The following is a 21,520-nucleotide window of genomic DNA, read 5'->3' as shown; positions in this document are numbered from 1 at the left end:
GAAGCCTCCTGGAAGGGAGGAACAGAGATATCAGAGAACCACCCAGCCCTGGGTGGGGTCACACCCCCTTAGGAAGCTAACAGTATATGCTTTGATGTGCAATTGGCACAGAGGAGTCAATAAGCTTGTTGAAACCAGACGGAAAAATCTATGACATGTTTCCCTGAGCACTCTCAAGAAAGTTCAAATAAAAGAGAAATCATTAAATTGGCCTAGGGATTGTAATTAGGCTAGGTGAATTCCCTGCCTCTCTCATCCCCATATTGAGCCTCTCCAAGATTAGCTTTGGGGTATTTATTTATTTGTTTCCCACAATAGGAGATCCTTTTTTTGAGTATTTCTGTTTTTACTCTAGGAAGAGTCAAGTTAATGAGGCACTGACTGGCAATGGGACAGTCTAGCAGAGCCCATTAATCTGAATGTATCAGGTCTGAAATTGTTGTTCAAAGGTCCTCTCCCTTTGAACCTCCCTATCTTATCATCTTTCTTTAGGATAAAGATGATTATTTTTAAAAAAAGTCTCCAAAGCAGGGAAGGCCCCACTGAGTATTTTTATCATGAGTTAATCTCCTTCCTGGGAGACGAATGTCCCTCTGGGTAGACCTTGCCGTTAATACCATCCTGAGTGTACAATTATCTTCTAATAAGCATAGTCTCCATCATTATTGCTTAATAGCTTAATTATATTACCTAGGATGAAGGCTGTCCTGGGCCTAGTCAAGACAGTTCAGACAGTCTGAAGTTTCCTGCTGGAAGAGCTGGTTGCCTGGAGCAGGACAACCCTCTCGGAGATGGTGTGATGAACGGTCATGTGTCTCAAGGCCCCTAGGCCTGCTCTGTCTGTAGAGCTCTTAGCTCTCAGCCTGTGGGTGGGTGTTTCTAAGGGCACCGTCCCCTGCCTCAGGTGGACTGAAGTCGGAGCAAATGGGAGGACTGAGTTCAGTCCTGACATGTGTTTAACAAATGCTGTGTGGTGGGGTTCAGTTCAGTCGCTCAGTCGTGTCCAACTCTTTGCGACCCCATGAATTGCAGCACGCCAGGCCTCCCTGTCCATCACAAACTCCCAGCGTTTACTCAAACTCATGCCCATCGAGTCGGTGATGCCATCCAGTGGTGGGGTTAGGGTTGCACAATGACACAAACCAGAGACCAGTAGTGAAACCTAAGCAGACTTAAGAAACAACACGACAGGAGAGGGATTTTCAAAGTCTATCTTTGGAACATGTTAGAGAAAAACAAATTTTTTTTTCTTTTAATTTTTAAAAATTTGTTCAAGTCATGGAGGAATAAATCATAGTTATAAAAATTTCAGTTACCACAGATGTAGCTGTTTATTTGTGTCCACTACCAATATAGAGGTCATCCTTCACCGCGCCCGACCCACACCACTCTGATTATTTCACTAAGAATAGAATTCCTGAGCAAAATGAAATTGTTTGTACATTACGCATGCATTGAAGCAATTTGGGCCTGGTTTGAACTTACCACAAGCCAAATGTTTCATTCAAAAATTTGTGTTATTCCACATTAAAGAGCCCTTGGCTTGATGCTGGCATAGGATTTTATAAGATCCTGCAGCTTTTAAAAGAACAGTGATGTTATGAAAAATCTAATGATGTGGTTAGACCATAGAGTGGTTAAAATTTAAATGGAGAAAGTACTCTCTGAGATTAAAAAGACACACATAATGGCATCCTGGCTCTGGGAACTGGTGCAGGATTTTGGGGGTCATCTGCTCTGATCTCCCAGCTTTATGGATGAGGAAACTGAGGTCTTCTGATGAAGATTTTCTCAACACCGACACTCCAGCTGAACATTTATTATCTTTGATATTTAAAGTGTTTGTGCTAAGTCGCTTCAGTCTTGTCTGATTCTTTGCAATCCCATGGACTGTAGCCTGCCAGGCTCTTCTGTCTATGGGATTCTCCAGGCAAGAATACTGGAGTGGGTTGCCATTTCCTTCTCCAGGGAATCTTCCCAATCCAGGGATCGAACCCATGTCTCTTATGTCTCCTGCATTGGCAGGCCAGTTCTTTACCACTAGTGCCACCCAGGAAGCCCAAAGTGGTGCTGTTTGTCAATCAAGTCTATTTTTTTTTTAACCTTCTGATCAACACACTGTTGACCTGCTAATTTATAATAACAAAACCCTGATAATTTATTCCACAAACATAACTTGAAAACCCATTGTTGCCAGGACCTGGGGAGACCAAGGTCAGGAGCCCAGGTCTTCCCCTTTGAGGAGCCCACCAGGTACACAGTGGCAATATGAAGTCCCATAATAAAGACAACAGTAAATGCCTTCTTATTTTTATGCTTTTGTAGTTTTTCTCCCTCTCCCTGTGTTCAATCCTCTGCCCTTTCCTTTCCATCCCTTGTATTACCTTTTGTGGCATAACTACCTTTATATACTACTCTTTCCCATACTGATTTCTCCCATGCCCCTGTTGTGCTCACAGTTAAGATGCTCAAGTTTTGAAAGTTAAGAATTGAAAGAGACACGTGTACCCCAATGTTCATTGCAGCACTGTTTATAATAGCCAGGACATGGAAGCAACCTAGATGCCCATCAGCAGATAAATGGATAAGAAAGTGGTGGTACATATACACAGTGGAATCTTCTGTTCAGTTCAGTTCAGTCGCTCAGTCGTGTCCAACTCTTTGCGACCCCATGAATCGCAGCACGCCAGGCCTTCCTGTCCATCACCAACTCTCGGAGTTTACTCAAACTCATGTCCATCTAGTCGGTGATGCCATCCAGCCATCTCATCCTCTGTCGTCCCCTTCTCCTTCTGCCCCCAATTCCTCCCAACATCAGGGTCTTTTCCAATGAGTCAACTCTTACTCAGCCATTAAAAAGAATACATTTGAATCAGTTCTAATGAGGTGGATGAAACTGGAGCCTATCATAGAGAGTGAAGTAAGCCAGAGAGAAAAACACCAGTACACTATACTAATGCATATATATGGAATTTAGAAAGATGGTAATGATAACCCTGTATGGGAGACAGCAAAAGAGACAGATGTATAGAACAGTCTTTTGGACTCTGTGGGAGAGGGCAAGTGTGGGATGATTTGGGAGAATGGCATTGAAACATGTATATTATTATATGTGAAACAAATCGCCAGTCCAGGTTTGATGCATGATACAGGGTGCTCGGGGCTGGTGCACTGGGATGACCCAGAGAGATGGGATGGGAAGGGAGGTGGGAGGGGAGTTCAGGATGGGGAACTCATGTACACCCATGGCAGATTCATGTCAATGTATGGCAAAACAAATACAATATTGTAAAGTAATTAACCTCCAATTAAAATAAATACATTAAAAAATAAAATAAAAGTTGGTTATTGTATCAGACAGGGTAGGCTAAGTTACTCTCGGGTCACAAATGCGCTCTAAGTCTCTGTGGTTTGGTATAATAAAAATATACTTCTCATTCATACTCAGTCTTCTGTGTTAACAGGGAGCCTCTGTTGTGGTCAGTGAGGGGTCTTGGCTGACAGAGGCTGTATCCTGAAGTGTACTTCCATGACAAAGGCCATCAGGGAAGGGAGACTGGAGTTGGGCACCGGTAGCTAAATGTTTTCACTGAAAAAATGATATCCAATGTTTTTATTTACATTCCATTGCCTGAAACCAGTTACTTGGCTGTACCTCACTTCTAGGGGCTGGAGACATAAAATCCACCCTTGTGTGTGGAAGGAGAATCTGAATATTTATGAACATGTAAATGACAATCAGAATTATATAGCCCTTATTGCTCTGCTAGTATCTCCAGTTATGTTGATCTTACTTTATCAAATTATAAGAATTTTGAAGGTAGAGGTCTGTGTCATTATTTTGTAAAACTGTAGTGTCCAGCAGAGGGCACAAAACCAGACACCTAATACATTTTTATTTGACTTGAGATTTTGCGAAATCCTGATTAATTAAACCCAGTTTATTTTTCCTTCAGATTCTGGCTTTAATGGATGGATTAAAAGCTTTAGAGAAATTGAAGGCTCTGGCTCAGTTCGTATTCCTTGCTGGCAGAGCCTAGTGAGGGGCTTTCAAGCAGGAACCTGAACCCATGGAGGCCTTTCCAATTCTCAGACCCATCTAAGTGTCCCCAGAGATCATCACTCATGTACCACCACTCTCAGACACAATAATTTGTTCAGCTTATAACAAACCAGGCAAGTGATATCCCACATTTATCAAGTATCAGGAGGAGTGCACATACCAGATGACCACTGAGATTCTTTCGGAGATTCTTCAGTTTTTCTTAAGGAAGGTGGTGATGAGATAGAGTCTGCGCCTGTTCGCTGGCTGGAAGATCCCGGAGCCCCAGGGCCAGAGTCAGACACTCAGCTTCATGATTCACCTGTGTGTCAGGCTTTTGAGACCCCTTTGTGCTTAGACCCATCTACCTAGGCCTGTTCAAAGTCACCTGATCCCTGAACTCCTGCCTCACCTCTGATCTATAATGCCTCCTCAAACTGTAGGTGCTTCAGACTGACCAATCATTCAGTGCTCTTTCAAGCTACCTCTATGTTTTCGTTCAACATTTATTTTCAGGAGTTTGCACAGGGGAGAATGGAGAAGCAGGGTGACACTGACATTCAAATTGTCCTCCGTTGCCCCACAAATTCAGTTCTGGCCCTGTATCAGTTACGTAGTGCCAACATAGCACTATGTAACAAAATATCCCCAAATGGTGGCTCAAAACATTAGCCATTTATTATTTCCCATGAGTATTGGGATAGCTGGGCTCATTCATGCATCAGTTCAGCTAATGAGTCAGAAGAAGGTCACCTGGACTGGGGTGGCCATGACTGGGATTGCTGAGTTCTCCTCCCTGGATCTGTCTCATGTCCCATATATGCCCCTGGCGTGCTAGGTCAGGTGTGGTCTCAGACCGACCTGCACATATTCTCAGGATCATCACAGAGAAACAAGAGAGGAAGGAGAAATGCTCAAACATTTTGTCATACGTCTATAAGAGTCAGTTTGTTATGGTCCCACTAGCTAAAGAAAGTCATGTGGTTCAGCTCAGTGTTACAGTGGATGGGGGTCTACAAGTTGCAGGAAAAAGATATTCATTGGGGCTGTTAATGCAACTGGTCTATCACAGTCCTCAAATGTGCCTATGGCACACTACTAAACTATACCCTGCAATGATCAGGATCTCAGAAGCAGGTTTATCGTGGAAAGAAATTTTTATGCTGCTGCAGCACATTCAGGAAATGATTAGGATTTCACTGCGGGTGACTGAGAGCTAGCTGGGATGACAGGACTCAGGACAGGGGCTGAGACCACTGGACACTTTTATTTCATTTACATTTGAGACCTGGCTCTTCTGATTGAATGGAGCTCTCTTGTTGAGTGATATGGAGTTGGTCATGAGCGTTATCACAGTTGTGCATTTGCAGATAGATGGCAAAACAGATGTCTTTCCTCTCGCTAGGACTTGAATTTACACAGGAAGGGCAGAGAGTGCAAAGTTTTCCACATTACAGCTTTATCCCCAGAGGAGATGCCGTCAGTTTTGGAGAGCCAAATAATGTCCTCAGTCAGAATTCAAGAACCACTAAAATGATGTAACACAAACAGTTTTTTATCAAAGGCCACAGAAACCAATTTAAATGTTGTGTCTTTCTGACCCTCTCTACCTTTCTAACCACAGGAGATAAATGATAAATATTATTAAAATATCACTTAGTTCCAGAGGGAGCCCAGAATCTCTTCAACACTGCATCTATATCATGTTATAAAAATTCTCCTTAATATACTAGGAAACATGGGGTTTTTTTTTTTTCATAGTTTTTGGAGTCTGCAAAGAAACGTCTCATTTAAAGTGAGTTCCTTATCTCATCTGGACTGAGACCTGTGTGACAGTTAGGCGTGCCACATTAACTGCATCTCACACGCAGTGCCAGGGGCAAGCAGGCTGTTGCTTAACAAGGATACATGATAGCTAATTGCATTTTAGGCCATTGGTTTGTCACTGTGACAGTGCCAAGAAACGGTTTCAAAAGCAAAGCAATGAGGCCAAATTTGATTCACTTATGAGCCTGAAAATCGTAAACCAGCCTGCTCCCCAGCAACATGACCTTCCCGAGGATTTTGGCCTGTGCCGTAGCATATCGTGTGCTCTGTTAGATGACTGAAATCTGTGTCTGGAATATATTATGGATTCTTGATGTCAATCATCAGTGGTCATAATCCTCCAATGCACTAGCTTTGTCTTTCCCCACATTCTGCATCAATAGCCCGTAGAGACAAAGCTTGCCTACTGGGGAAGGCAATGTTTAACCTCCCTAATTAATGGATTTGAATCAAAGAACATCTCCAAGGTGCTCAGAAGGAAAAGATTCTAAGGAGATTTACTCATCGCTCTTTTGAAATGCTTTGCCTGCTGGTGTATAATTTGCAAGTACATAAGGAAGTGAATGGTGAATGCTCAGAATATAATATTCAGAGCCCATCTATTTATGTTTGTATTTATTAAGTTCTTTGTAAGTCTCAATTTAGCAGATGTCTTCTGGCTCAAAATAAAGCTCTTCATGAGGGAGTCAGTGTGGCTGTTCAACAAAAGTCACATTATCACTTGAGTACAAATATTTGCAAAATAGAACAAACTGGAAAATTGAGGGAAAAAAATACCCACTGGAATTTGTGACTCATTAAATTCTCATGTGCATGACATATTGTGAAAAACTTTCTTCAGTCTTTGGGTCAAAGGATCCTTTCCCTCCTCCTTTCTTGGCTTTTGATGCTAATAAAAACTTTGTGGGAATGTGTGTGTGTGCGTGTACATGCGCGCATATTCACAAGCCTTCTCATGCTGCCTGTTAATCTTCAGACAAGAATATGTTTCTAGAGGATGTTATAATGTGTTTGCATGTCATGTTCCAAGGTCCAAAGGGTACACGGAAAGGTCACTGGTCCAAGGACAGGCTTTACCTCTGGAGGACCATGGCTTTGTGCCCATGACAGCCTGCTCTTCACCCATGGCCAAGCCCTTGCCCCCTAGTTAAGCTTCTGTTTGTGTCTTAAAACATCTTTCCAGTGTCTACCTCATTCCTCTCCTCTGAACTCGCTCCTTCCTTTTTGCTATTAGATGCCATTCTGTTACCACACACATGGCATTTGGGTTATCCCAGTTCTTAATTCTGGTTTTAGTTCAAGATGTTGACTTTCAGATCTCTAGCAGCTCCATATTCTGTAACCTGTGGGCTGTCTTGCCTTACCTCTGCATTCATTTGAGGCCTGGGAGGTCCCTGCTTTTTAGGGAGGTGAATTCAGGTGGAATATAACACCAAGATTATCTTTACAAATCTCTCTAGGGCTTCAGCCTTTCATAGCTAGTTTTATGTTCCCCCCAAATGAAAGTTTCTTGCTAGCATACAATAATGCTTCCACCAAGAAAAGGATCTAAAATTTTTTTCACATGATTTATATTTTTAGCCTCTGTTACATCTAGAGCTAAGGATTCTGCAAGTTAATTACCCACTGTGTAAATTAATACTTACTTTTACTTCCTCTAAGATATAATCCTTCAAGGCCTGGTTCTGGAATTCTGAGACTTTGGGCCTTGATGACTCCATCACTTTTCTGGATTTATCAGTATATGTGAGTTTCCCTCAATCTTGGAGTTTCTGGATTTGAGAATCTCATTATTATTATTTGATAGTGTTCCTACTTGTGGATACAAGTATGACTGGGGAGACAGATGCCTATGCAACAATTCTTTTTGCAGGGTATTCAGAACGGAATTGCTTTTAGTTACAGTTACCATGAGCAGGAAATGCTTCTGAATTTCAGTCTCCTCAATATCCTCTCTGAATAAGCCCCCATGTCTCACATCCAAGTTTCCTATCCAGTTAGATTCTTTTGCTTTGTCCCGAATGTTGTCATGCAGTTTATATTGTCTAATACTGTATTTATCCTATTGAAGCATTTTGTTTTTCCTGAACTGCCAATCGTTTTCTCTGTACAGGTATACTGAACTGGGGAATTTACATCTTGTGAATCACACAAGTGGAGATGTGAAGTAGTTCAGTTCAGTCACTCAGTCATGTCTGACTCTTTGGGACCCCATGGACCTGCAGCACGCCAGGCTTCCCTGTCCATCACCAACTCCCAGAGCTTGCTCACACTCATGTCCATTGAGTCGGTAATGCCATCCAAACACCTCATCATCTGTCATCCCCTTCTCCTCCCGCCTTCAATCTTTCCCAGCATCAGGGTCTTTTCTAGTAAGTCAGTTCTTCGCATCAGGTGGCCAAAGGATTGGAGTCTCAGCTTTAGCCTCAGTCCTTCCAATGAATATTCAGGACTGATCTCCTTTAGAATTGACTTGTTTGATCTCCTTGCAGTCCAAGGAACTCTCAAGAGTCTTCTCTAACACATTTAAAAAGCATCAATTCTTCGTCTCTCAGCTTTCTTTATAGTCCAACTCTCACATCCATACATGACTACTGGAAAAACCATAGCTTTGACTAGATGTACCTTTGTCGGTAAAGTAATGTTGCTGCTCTTCAATATGCTGTCTAGGTTGGTTATAACTTTTCTTCCAAGGAGCAAGCGTCTTTTAATTGCATGGCTGCAATCACCATCTGCAGTGATTTTGGAACCCAAGAAAATAAAGTCTGTCACTGTTTCCATTGTTTCCCCATCTATTTGCTGTGAAGTGATGGGACCAGATCCCATGATCTTAGCTTTTTGAATGTTGAGTTTTAAGCCAGCTTTTTCACTCTCCTCTTTCACTTTAATCAAGAGGTTCTTTAGTTCCTCTTTGTTATCTACCATAAGGATGGTGTCATCTGAGTTTATTTATATTTCTCACAGCAATCTTGATTCCAGCTTGTGCTTCATCCAGCCCAGCATTTCTCATGATGTACTCTGCATTTAAGTTAAATAAGCAGGGTGACAATATACAGCCTTGACGTACTCCTTTCCCAATTTGGGACCAGTCTGTTGTTCCATGTCTAGTTCTACCTGTTGCTTCTTGACCTGCATACCAGATTTCTCAGGAGGCAGGTAAGGTGGTCTGGTATTCCCATCTCTTCAAGAATTTTCCACACAGTTGTGATCCACACAGTCAAAGGCTTTCAGTTCGGTTCAGTTCACTCGCTCAGTCATGTCTGACTCTTTGTGATCCCGTGGATAGCAGCACAGCAGACCTCCCTGTCTATCACCAACTCCTGGAGTTTACCCAAACTCATGTCCATTGAGTCGGTGATGCCATCCAACCATCTCATCCTCTGCCATCCCCTTCTCCTTCTGCCTTCAATCTTTCCCAACATCAGGGTCTTTTCAAATGAGTCAACTCCTCGGGTGGGCAAAGTATTGGAGTTTCAGCTCAACATCAGTCCTTCCAATGAACACCCAGGACTGGTCTTCTTTAAGATGGACTGGTTGGATCTCCTTGCAGTCCAAGGGACTCTCAAGAGTCTTCTCCAACACCACAGTTCAAAAGCACCAATTCTTCGGTGCTCAGCTTTCTTCATAGTCCAACTCTCACATCCATATATGACTACAGGAAAAACCATAGCCTTGATTAGATGGACCTTTGTTGGCAAAGTAATGTCTCTGCTTTTTAATATGTTGTCTAGGTTGGTCATAACTTTCCTCCTAAGGAGTAAGTGTCTTTTAATTTCATGGCTGCAATCACCATCTACATTGATTTTGGAGCCCCCCAAAATAAAGTCAGCCACTGTTTCCACTGTTTCCCCATCTACTTGTCATGAAGTGATGGGATCGGATGCCAAGATCTTAGCTTTCTGAATGTTGAATTTTAAGCCAACTTTTTCACTCTCCTCTTTCACTTTCATCAAGAGGCACCTTAGTTCTTCTTCGCTTTCTGCCATAAGGGTGGTGTCATCTGCATATCTGAGGTTATTGATATTTCTCCTGGCAGGTAAGGTGGTCTGGTATTCCCATCTCTTTAAGAATTTTTCAGTTTGTTGTGATCCACACAGTCAAAGGCTTTGATGTAGTCAAAGACTTTTGTGTAGATGCTTTTTTGGAACTCTCTTGCTTTTTATATGATCCAACAGATGTTAGCAATTTGATCTCTGGTTCCTCTGCCCTATATAAATCCAGCTTGAACATCTGGAAGTTTTCAGTTCACATACTGTTGAAGCCTGGCTTGGAGAATTTTGCGCATTACTTTGCTATCATGTGAGATGAGTGCAATTGTGCAGTAGTTTGAACATTCTTTGGCACTGCCTTTCTTTGGGATTGGAAAACCTTTTAAAGTCCTGTGGCCACTGCTGACTTTTCCAAATTTGCTCACATATTTGGGAAGTAGGCAGTTGCACGTTAAGATCAAAGGCTCAAAGGTGAGATCACAGATGGAAATACAAAGTTAGAGTCATCAGCATCAGATGCTATTGTGGCCTTGGAAATGAACAAGATCCTTCAAGGAGATAATGCATAAGGATGAGAGGAGAATGTTGGTAGAACTCAACTCACAATGACATTGCAATTCTACACAGATGATGCTCTGCTCATCTCTTGGTTACACTTATTCATTCCTCCTCTTGTACAACTTTACATCTTCTTGTACAAAATTTCGTAGTCACTCTCAAATGTTTGATTTTTAGGTGTGATTTGTTGTTTCTTTCTTGTCAATTACAATTACTTGAAAATGTTGTCCAGAAAGTTGTTTTTTCTTCCTTCTTCCTGTGTCTGTTCACACAGTTAATGACTATGCTTCTCTGAAAGCCTCAGTCCACCTCTTTCTTTCTCTCCCTCTCTTTCTTCCATTCTTTCCTGCCACCACTTTCCTCACCTGACTCAGAAATCCTGAGGAGGGTTGTACCAGAATCACCAGTATCTCAGGCTTAGGAAGATTATATCCTTGTAGGCAAATAATTCTCAGGACCATGGTCAGCAGCATACTTGTCCAGATATCTGCTCTTCTCCCTAATTGCTAATTATTGCTATATCTGTCAGCCTCCATCTTCATCTCCTGGTCTCAGGCACTGTTTATTCCTTCCCAGGGGAAACAAAGTGTCTGCATTGGTAAACTATATTTCTCAAAGTTATCTCTCTTACTTTTATCTGTCCATCACATCTTCCTTCAGGTGAATCAAAAGTCCAGGGCAAGTTGAATGTGAGTTACTCCCAATACTGTAAAATGGCATGTGAAATTGAGAAAACTATGTCTAAGATCACTTAGGTAACCTATGCAATATATTCAAGATTTAGCTAAGAGAAAATGGTTCATCCATATCGCCCTGTAGTTCTTCAGCTGGGATGAGAGAGAAATAGACAATAACTCTTGGAGAGGCATAACCATTGAGAAATTTCCAGGGGGAGAAAAAAGCTTTGGGGATGTCATTTGCAAATAAGTGATTTCCCAAGAAAGAACCATACACTAACCACTAATGAAATGTGAAAATAACTGTAAGGAGGGTTGAGAAAACACTCAAGAAGGAAAATGTAAGATTTGTAGCAAATAGAGCTTAAATGTCACACTGGCGTCCCCTAAAAACAGTTAGAATTTCTTGAGCGTTGGCAGTGTGGTGCCTTGGAGGGTATATTCAGTGATAGCTTCAGCTCTGAAGCCAATAGATGTCCCCAGCTTTTTGGACTGCCCTAATGCAGAAGGATGTTTAATCTTGGGTTTGTGTTTGTGTTCATAGAGGAGCTGATTCTGCTAAGTGATTCAGAATTGTGTACATGTGTATCTCTGGAGGCATTCTTATGAGATTACAGAAATTTCTTTGTTAAAAAATAAATTTATTTATTTTAATTGTAGGCTGATTACTTTAAAATATTGTAGTGGTTTTTGCCATACATTGACATGAATCAGCCATGGGTGTACATGTGTCCCCCACCCTGAATCCCCCTCTCACCTCCCTCCCCATCCCATCCCTCAGGGTCGTCCCAGTGCACCAGCCCTGAGCACCCTGTCTCATGCATCGAACCTGGACTGGCGATCTATTTCACATATGGTAATATACATGTTTCAATGATATTCTCTCAAATTATCCCACCCTCACCTTCTCCCTCAGAGTCCAAAAGTCTGTTCTTTACATCTGTGTCTCTTTTGCTGTCTCACATATAGGGTCATTGTTACCATCTTTCTAAATTCCATATATATGCATTAATATACTGTATTGGTGTTTTTCTTTCTGACTTATTTCACTCTGTATAATAGGCTCCAGTTTCATTCACCTCATTAGAACTGATTCAAATGCATTCTTTTTAATAGCTGAGTAATATTCCATTGTGTATATGTACCACAGCTTTCTTATCCATTCATCTGCTGATGGACATCTGGGTTACTTCCATGTCCTGGCTATTATAAACAGTGCTGTGATGAACATTGGGGGTACATGTGTCTCTTTCAGTTCTGGTTTCCATGGTGTGTATGCCCAGCAGTAGGATTGCTGGGTCATATGGCAGTTCTATTTCTAGTTTTTAAAGGAATCTCCACACTGTTCTCCATAGTGGCTGTACTAGCTTGCATTCCCACCAACAGAGTAAGAGGGTTCCCTTTTCTCCACACCCTCTCCAGCATTTATTGCTTGTAGACTTTTGGATAGCAGCCATCCTGACTGGCGTGTAATGGTACCTCATTGTGGTTTTGCTTTGCATTTCTCTGATAATGAGTGATGTTGAGCATCTTTTCATGTGTTTGTTAGCCATCTGTATGTCTTCTTTGGAGAAATGTCTGTTCAGTTCTTTGGCCCGTTTTTTGATTGGGTCATTTATTTTTCTGAAATTGAGCTGCAGGAGTTGCTTGTATATTTTTGAGATTAATTCTTTGTCTGTTGCTTCGTTTGCTATTATTTTCTCCCATTCTGAAGGCTGTCTTTTCACCTTGCTTATAGTTTCCTTTGTTGTGCAAAAGCTTTTGAGTTTAATTGAATGTTGAGTTTTAAGCCAGCTTTTTCACTATCCTCTTTCACTTTCATCAAGAGGCTCTTTAGTTCCTCTTTGTTATCTGCCATAAGGATGGTGTCATCTGCATATCTGAGTTTATTGGTATTTCTCACAGCAATCTTGATTCCAGCTTGTTCTTCACCTAGTCCAGCATTTCTCATGATGCACTCTGCTTATAAATTAAAGAAACAGGGTGACAATATACAGCCTTGCTGTACTCCTTTCCCTATTTGAAACCAGTCTGTTGATCCATGTCCAGTTCTAACTGTTGCTTCCTGACCTGCATATAGATTTCTCAGGAGCCAGGTAAGGTGGTCTGGTATTCCCATCTCTTTAAGAATTTTCCACAGTTTTTTGTTATCCACACAGTCAAAGGCTTTGATGTAGTCAATAAAGCAGAGTAGATGTTTTTCTGGAACTCTCTTGCTTTTATGATGATCTAGCAGGTGTTGGCAATTTGAGCTCTGGTTCCTCTGCCTTTTCTAAATCCAGCTTAAACATTCTTCTTAGAGCTTAACTGTAACTCAATGGTGAGACAGCAGCATTGCCCAGCAAGCTTAAATGTGTTGCTAATATTTACTATCCAGATCTCATAGGATTTGGTGGAAGTCATCAGTTCCTTCCCCCTGGATCTTGGCACTCTATTCTCTCAGTTTATGAACCCTTGCTCAGCTGAGGAGATTGTGGCTTCCATTCTGGGGGTATAGTCCTGCCCTGTAATTGAGTATAGCCAATGAAAGCCAGCTTTGTAATTCTATCAGAGTTAATGTCCACCCTTAGGCAACACTTGGATTTAATGCGGTATCTGAAGGGATAGTTCAGTTCAGTTCAGTCACTTAGTCGTGTGCAACTCTTTGTGACCCCATAGACTGCAGCCGGCCAGGCTTCCCTGTCCATCACCAACTCCTGGAGCCTCCTCAAACTCCTGTCCATCACGTCGGTGATGCCATCCAACCATCTCATCCTCTGTCATCCTCTTCTCCAGCCTTCAGTCTTTCCCAGCATCAGGGTCTTTCCCAATGAGTCAGTTCTTCACATCAGATGGCCAAAGTATTGGAGTTTCAGCTTCAGCATCAGTCCTTCCAAGGAGTATTGGTCCTTCCAATGAATATTCAGGACTGATTTCCTTTAGGATTGACTGGTTAGATCTCCTTGCAGTCCAAGGGACTCTCAAGAGTCCTCTCCTACACCTCTCCTACAATCAAAAACATCAATTCTTCAGCACTCAGCTTTCTTTTTAGTCCAACTCTCACATCCATACATGACTACTGGAAAAACTGTAACTTTGACTAGATGTACTTTTGTTGGCCAAATAATGTCTCTGCTTTTTAATATGCTGTCTAGGTTGGTCATAGCTTTTCTTCTGAGGAGCAAGCATCTTTTAATTTCATGTCTGCAATTACCATGTGCAGTGATTTTGAAGCACCCCAAAATAAAGTCTGTCACTGTTTCCCCATCTATTTGCCATGAAGTGATGGGACTGGATGCCATGATCTTAGCTTTCTGAATATTGAGTTTTACGCCAACTTTTTCACTCTCCTCTTTCACTTTCATCAAGAGGCTCTTTAGTTCTACTTTGCCTTCTGCCATAAGGATGGTGTCATCTGTGTATCTGAGGTTGTTGATATTTCTCCCGGCAATCTTGATTCCAGTTTGTGCTTCATCCAGCCTGACATTTAGCATGATGTACTCTGCATATAAGTTAAATAAGCAGGGTGACAATATACAGCCTTGCTGTACTCCTTTCCTGATTTGGAACCAGTCTGTTGTTCCATGTCCAGTTCTAACTGTTGCTTCTTGACCTATATACAGATTTCTCAAGGAGGCAGGTCATGTGGTCTGGTGTTCCCATCTCTTTAAGAATTTTCCACAGTTTGTTGTAATCCACACAGTCAAAGGCTTTGGTGTAGTCAATAAAGCAGAAATAGATGTTTTTCTGGAACTCTCTTGCTTTTTCTGTAGGGATAATCCTTTGTTTAAAAGGCAGTTGGTATCCAGGAAGGGCTTCCCAGGTGGCACTGTTGGTAAAAAACCCAACTGCCAATGCAAGAGACTAAGAGATGCGGGTTCAATTCCAGAGTTGGGAAGACCCCCTGGAGGAAGACATGGCAACCCACTCCAGTAATTTTTTCTAGAGAATTCCATGGACAGAGGACCCTGGCAGGCTACAGCCCATAGGGTCACAAAGAATCAGACTTGACCGTAGTGACTTAGCATGCCTGTGAGCAGGTGTCCAGGAAACTATAGCCATTTTTTCTAGGTGTCCTATCTGTGAATCCCAGGGATGGGGTCGCACAGAGTCAGACACGACTGAAGTGACTTAGCAGTAGTAGTAGCAGCAGTGTCCGGGTAGGGACACTTCTGTCCTAGCTTTGAGTTTGTCTGCCATAGTGGTCCCAGCACACTGCATAACCCAGCCAGAGCACCATATACCACCAACATATTTGAAATAGGACATTCTTACTTTCATAAGCGTTCTTGCATTGCTGATAGATTTCACTGGTAGGATATGTTACAGGCTAAACTATGGTCTTTTTTTCAGCTTCCACAAAAAACTTTAGGTGGAAAGAAAATAACTCTTAGAGCACTATATTATTATTAATAACATGAAATCAGTTTGCTCGTCTGTTGCATGAAACTAAATACACATGGGACAGCAACAATTACAAATTTTCTTGAAAGTGACTCCTCTCCTCATGCAGTTCGCTTTGGAAGGAGGCATGTTAGGTTTATCAGGCCTGTCGCCCTCATGATCTCATGACGGGCAGGGTACATGAGATGAAAAGAGTCTAGCCTCTCAGGGTTGGGTCTTACACACAGTCTTAAATCTGCAGAGTCAGGTTATAGGTATTGCATCCTACTTATTACCTTACAAAGGTTAACTAGGCACATGTACCCGTCTGTGCCTTTTCTTTTATCAAAGATTACCTTCTTCTTCACAACTCTGCTCTTTCCTTTGTGTTTGCTGTCTTCTACATCACCAGTTTTTTCCTCTTGACTAACAATTTCCATAAGCACATAAGTATTCTCTAAGATCTCCCATGTTGAAAAATTGTCTCTTGAATCCAGTTATCTGTTCCCCTGAGTAGCCAAACTTTCACAATGTATTGCCTATGTTTACCACCTCCGTTCCTTTATTTCTCATTTGCGCTTTAACTTTAGTCAAGTTTCTGCCCCAGTACTCCACTAAGACAGGTTTCCTTCCACTAAAACTGTTCTCTTTAAGGGTATCAGTGTCTTGCATGTTGCCAGTCCAATGGGCTATTCTCTGTCCCTATCTGATCTGACCCTTGAACAGCATCAACAACTCCAGTTGTTGACTGTTGACTATTCTCTCCATCTGCCAACACATTCATGTCTTGGCTTCCTGGTTTTGGTTTAACATCACTGACCATTCTTTCTCAGCTTCTTTCTTTACTTAATTTTCAAATATTAGCACACCCTGGAGTTCAATCTTGAACCCTTCCCCAAGGGTTTAGCATATTTCCTGGTTGTCTAACTTAGACCTATCACCTGAGCAACTTACTCACATATCCAGTTACTTTCCATTCTCATTTGAATGTCTGACTTCTTAAATGTAATGTGTTCAAAATGAAGGAGTTTCTTTCTCACATGAACTGAATCATCCTCCAGTATTTACCTTCTTGATAGATGGCACTATCAAACTCTCAGATGCTCACGTTAAAAGCATAGGAGTTGTGCCTGATTTCCCTCTCTCCTTCAACCCTCCACATGCCTAATCAATCAGCAGATATTGTTGATTCTACATCCAAAACAGACCTGAAATCCATCCATTTCTCCCCATCTGCATTATTACCACCAAGGTTCAAGTCATCATTATCTTTTATCAATATTTGAATTTCTACAATTGCTTCTTAACTTGGGTGTATCTTTGCCTCTTTCAACCAGTTCTCTTAGGTACCAATCAGAGAGATTTATAAGAAATAACAAATTATATATGTCACTTCCCTGCTTAAAATTCTTTAGTAGCTTCCTATTTCTTCTGGAATAAAATCTGAATGGTTGGCCTATAAGTTATGTGTAATTTGTCTACCGCACTCCTCTGACATCATTTCATACCATGATCCTCTCTCGGTCACTGCTCTGTGAACACGCTGGCCTTTCTGTTACTCAGATGCACTGAGGCTTCTCCTGCCTTTGGGCATTTTCCTTTACCATTTAGGAATTCCATTTTTTCATTTCCTTACAGTCACCTCATTCTCATCCTTCAGGTCTTGGCTCAAATCTTACTTTGCTAGTGGGCCTTTTCTGACCATCCCCTCTTAGTTAGCCTCTCAGTTACTCTCTATCATCTCAACGGGACTCTCCTTCCTAATGCCTATTATAGTCTGTGAATATCTTATTTATTTGGCTATTTATTTGATTATTTTTCACCCTCCATTCCCTCCATCCAATTGTAAGCTCTGTGAGCAGGGACCTTATCTGTCTTATTTACTTATCATAGATTCCCTGGTGGCTCAGATGGTTCAGAATCTGCCTGCAATGCAGGAGATGCAGGTTCAATCCCTGGGTCAGGAAGATCCTCTAGAGAAGGGAATAGCAACCTGCTCCAGTATTTTTGCCTGGAGAATTCCATGGACAGAGGAGACTGGCAGGCTACAGTTCCTGGGGTCACAAAGAGTTGGACACGACCAAGTGACTAACACTTTCACTTTTATCTCAGAGTTGGTACTGTGTAAATATTTCTTGAATAAATGAATGAGTGAATGTCTTTAGAAATGATACTATTCTAGAGCTTCTTCAATATTGGTTTGTTTTTAGCCTGCTCAGATTTTCTGTCCACACCTGTTATTGATTTCCAAGCAAGACAAAGCAAAGTATTAAGTGCCCAAGTATCATATTCTGCGTAAAGCTTGAAAGCACTATATTTAGAAAAAGTTGGCAAGCATAAGCTCTCAAGTCCAATTAAATTCTGGTATAGTAAAAGTACTAATGGAGACAGTGGACTGTAGCTGATATCTGAACAGGGAGTTTCTGACCATTTGTATTATAGATGTCTATTAATAAACAGGCAGTGCTAGGAGAATAAGATATAGCAAATAAAATTTAGTAGATTGAAGAAGACTGACCCTTTTAGCCAACCTGACTTGAATCTCTTTGTTATGGAGAATATTGATCATAAATCCAATTTGATTTGGCCCATCATGTTGTTAAGGACTAGCCTTGTAAATGTCTCTGGACAGCCAGTCTTACTTACGATCAATTAGAGTTCTACTATAAAATTCTATAGGGTAAACAAATATTAAGTAAAGATTATGGTCTAGTTCCTTACTCTAGGCCAGTAAATACAACTCTGTCAAGTTCATGCCCACATTATCAGGTTATATCCAAATCTGCGATTTGATTCTGGACTCACAGCATTGTCACTCTAATATAGTTGTCAAAGCCAATTGAATTTTGCCAAAATGATGCTAGCAGTGTAATGTTTTTTCAAAAATATTTTCATAAATTTATATATAGTAAAATTGACTTTTTTGTATGTACGGTTTTATAGATTTTAACATATGTAAAAATTTGTATAAGTGGTCCCACAGTCAGGGTACATATGGTTGCACCACCCCAAAATTTCCATATTGTGTGGCTCCTTTTCAGTCACAACCTCCCCTCCTCCCAGCCACTGGTAACCACTGATGTGTTCTCAATCACTGTAGTTTTGTCTTTCTGAGAATGTCATATAAATGAAATCATACAGAATATAAATTTTTGGCACTGGCTGCTTTTTTAAAAAATTCAATTGGAATATAGTTGGTTTACACTGTTGTGTTACTTTCAGGTTACAGCGAAGTGATTCAGTTATATGTATGCATATATTAATTCTTTTTCAGATTCTTTACCCGTATCGGTTCAGTTCAGTTCAGTCGCTCAGTCATGTCTGACTCTTTGCGACCCCATGGACCGAAGCACGCCAGGCCTCCCTGTCCATCACCAACTCCCAGAGTTTACTCAGACTTTACCCATATAGGTTATTATTTACATTACCATATAGAATATTGAGTAGAGGTCCCTATGCTATGCAGTGGGTCCTTGTTGGTTATCTATTTTTTATATAGTAGTGTGTGGATGTTAATGCCAAGCTCCTAATTTATACCTTCCCCCATGTTTTCCCTTTGGAAACTGTAAGTTTGTTTTTGAAATCTTTTGTTCGTCTTCTGCTTTGTATCATATTTTAAATTGCACATGTAGGTGATATCATATGCTATTTGTCTTTCTCTGTCTGACTTATTTTGTTCTTTCTTATGGCTGACTAATAGTTGTGTGTGTGTGTGTGTGTGTGTGTGTGTATCACATCTTCTTTATCCATTTCTCTGTTGATGGACATTTAAGTTGCATACCATGTCTTGGTTATTGTAAATAGTGTTGCAGTGAACATTGAGGTGCATGTATCTTTTTGAATTATGGTTTTCTCTGAATATATGCCCATGAGTGGATTGCTGGATCACATGCTAGTTCTATTTTTCTCCATACTGTTCTCCATAGTGGTTGCATCAATTTATATTTCCATCAGCTGTGTAGGAGGGTTCCTTTTTCTCTGTACCTTCTCCAGCATTTATTGTTCGTAGACCTTTTGATAATTGCCATATTGACCAGTGTGAGGTAATACCTCGTTATAGTTTTTATTTGTGTTTCTCTGATAAATAGTGATGTATTTTTCATGTGCTTTTTTGGCCATCCACATGTCTTCTTTGGAGAAATGTCTATTTATATCGTCTGCCTATTTTTTGACTGGATTGTTTGTTTTGACATAGAATTGCATGAGCTATTTGCATATTTTGGAGTCAGTCTGTAGAACATGGTTTTCCACATTCACTGTAGTATATAGAAGTATGGTTGACTTTTGTGAGGTGACCTTATATTCTGAGGACTTGCTAATGTACTTACTGTTTTTTTTTCCAGACTGCTTAAGCTTTTATGTAGACAATTGCATTATGTATGAATAGTGAAGTTTTCTTTCTTTCTTTCTATTTGGTATGTCTTTTATTTCTGTTTATTGCCAGTTGCACTCAACAAGACTTGCTGATATTGAAAACGACTGGTGAGAGTGGACATCCTTGCCTTGTTCCCTGTATTGGAGATAGAATATTCAGCTTACATTATTAAGTATAATATTAGTTATAGGTTTTTTGTAGACACCTTTTATCAAGTTGACGAAGTTCTCTTGTAGTTCTAGTTTGTTCAGAGTTTTTGTCATAATGGATGTTGATTTTTTTCAAATGTTTTTTCTGCATCAATTGCTTATGATCATATGGTTTTTTTTTAGAATGCTAATATTGTGGATTGCATGATTGAGTTTTAAACATGAGCTCATGTTTTAAACATTCCCTGGATAAACTCCATTTGGTTGTGGTGTATTATTCCTTTTATGTGTTGTTAGATGCGATGTACTGACATTTTGTTAAGGATTTTTGCATCTACGTTCATAAGGAATATTGTTCTTATTTTCTTTTCTTTTATTCTTATAATCTGGCTTGGCATCAGGATAATGACTTCTGGTCTCATAAAATGAGGTTGGATGTGTTTTTGTGTTTCTACTTTCTGAGAGTTTTATAGGATTTGTATGATTTCTTTTGAAAAATTAATAAATTAATTTTTGTTGATGTATAATTGATACTATAATTTAATTATAATAATATATTATGCAATATCAATTATAATATAAATTATATTAGTTTCAGATATATAACATAATAATGATTTTATATTTATATACACTGCAAAATGATCACGATAACAAGCTACCATCCATCACTATACACATGACAAAAATCCTTTTTTCTTGTGAGAACTTTTAATACTTCCTTTCTTAGGAACTTTCAAACAAGTTTGTACCTTTTTCCTTCTTCACCTATTTTGCCCACTTCCCCATCCACCTTTCTCTCTGGCAACTGCCAGTCTGCTTTCTGTATCTGTAAACTTGGTTGTAAAGTTGTTGTTACTGTTTTGTTTTTTAGATTCCACATGCTAGATCATATCGATATTTTTCTTTCTCTGACTTACTTCACTTAGCATAATGCCCTCAGGGCCCATCCATGTTTTACAAATGGCAAGATTCCACTCTCTTTTATGGCTGAGTGGTATTCCTTTGTGTGTGTGTGTGCATGCATGTGTGTCTTCTTTATCCATTCATCCACTGACGGGCACTTAAGTTGTTTCCATATCTTGCTTTCATATCTTGGCTGCTGAAAATAATACTGCAATATATTCATGATTTCTTCTTTTAAATGTTTGAGAGAATTCACCACAGAAGACATCTGGGTCTGAAGATTTTTTTTTTCAGGTATTTATTAATCAGTTACTTAATCGTTTTAGAACTATTCAGGTTTTATCTATTTCATCCTGTATGAATTTTGCCCCAGGAAATATTGTTAATGTTTAAAGAGTTTCAAAGTTTTAAATTTAATAATAATAATAGCAGTTGATTTAGTGGTCACTTGATATTTTCCTTTTCCATACCTAATCTATAATCTTATAACAATTATTCAAGGTTAAGTAATTTTCTTCACCTTAGAGCTGAGTAAAACTGAGACTTAGGCACTCGCCCTCTGCAATGGCCCACACTCTGTGGAGAGCACTTCTCTCTGAATCGGATAAATCCACTTCTTACCTATGGAAGAGAAA

This window comes from Cervus elaphus, chromosome 12, assembly GCF_910594005.1.
Source record: "Cervus elaphus chromosome 12, mCerEla1.1, whole genome shotgun sequence".
In the NCBI taxonomy this organism is placed as follows: Eukaryota; Metazoa; Chordata; class Mammalia; order Artiodactyla; family Cervidae; genus Cervus; species Cervus elaphus.
Note: the sequence above shows the minus strand (reverse complement) of the source record.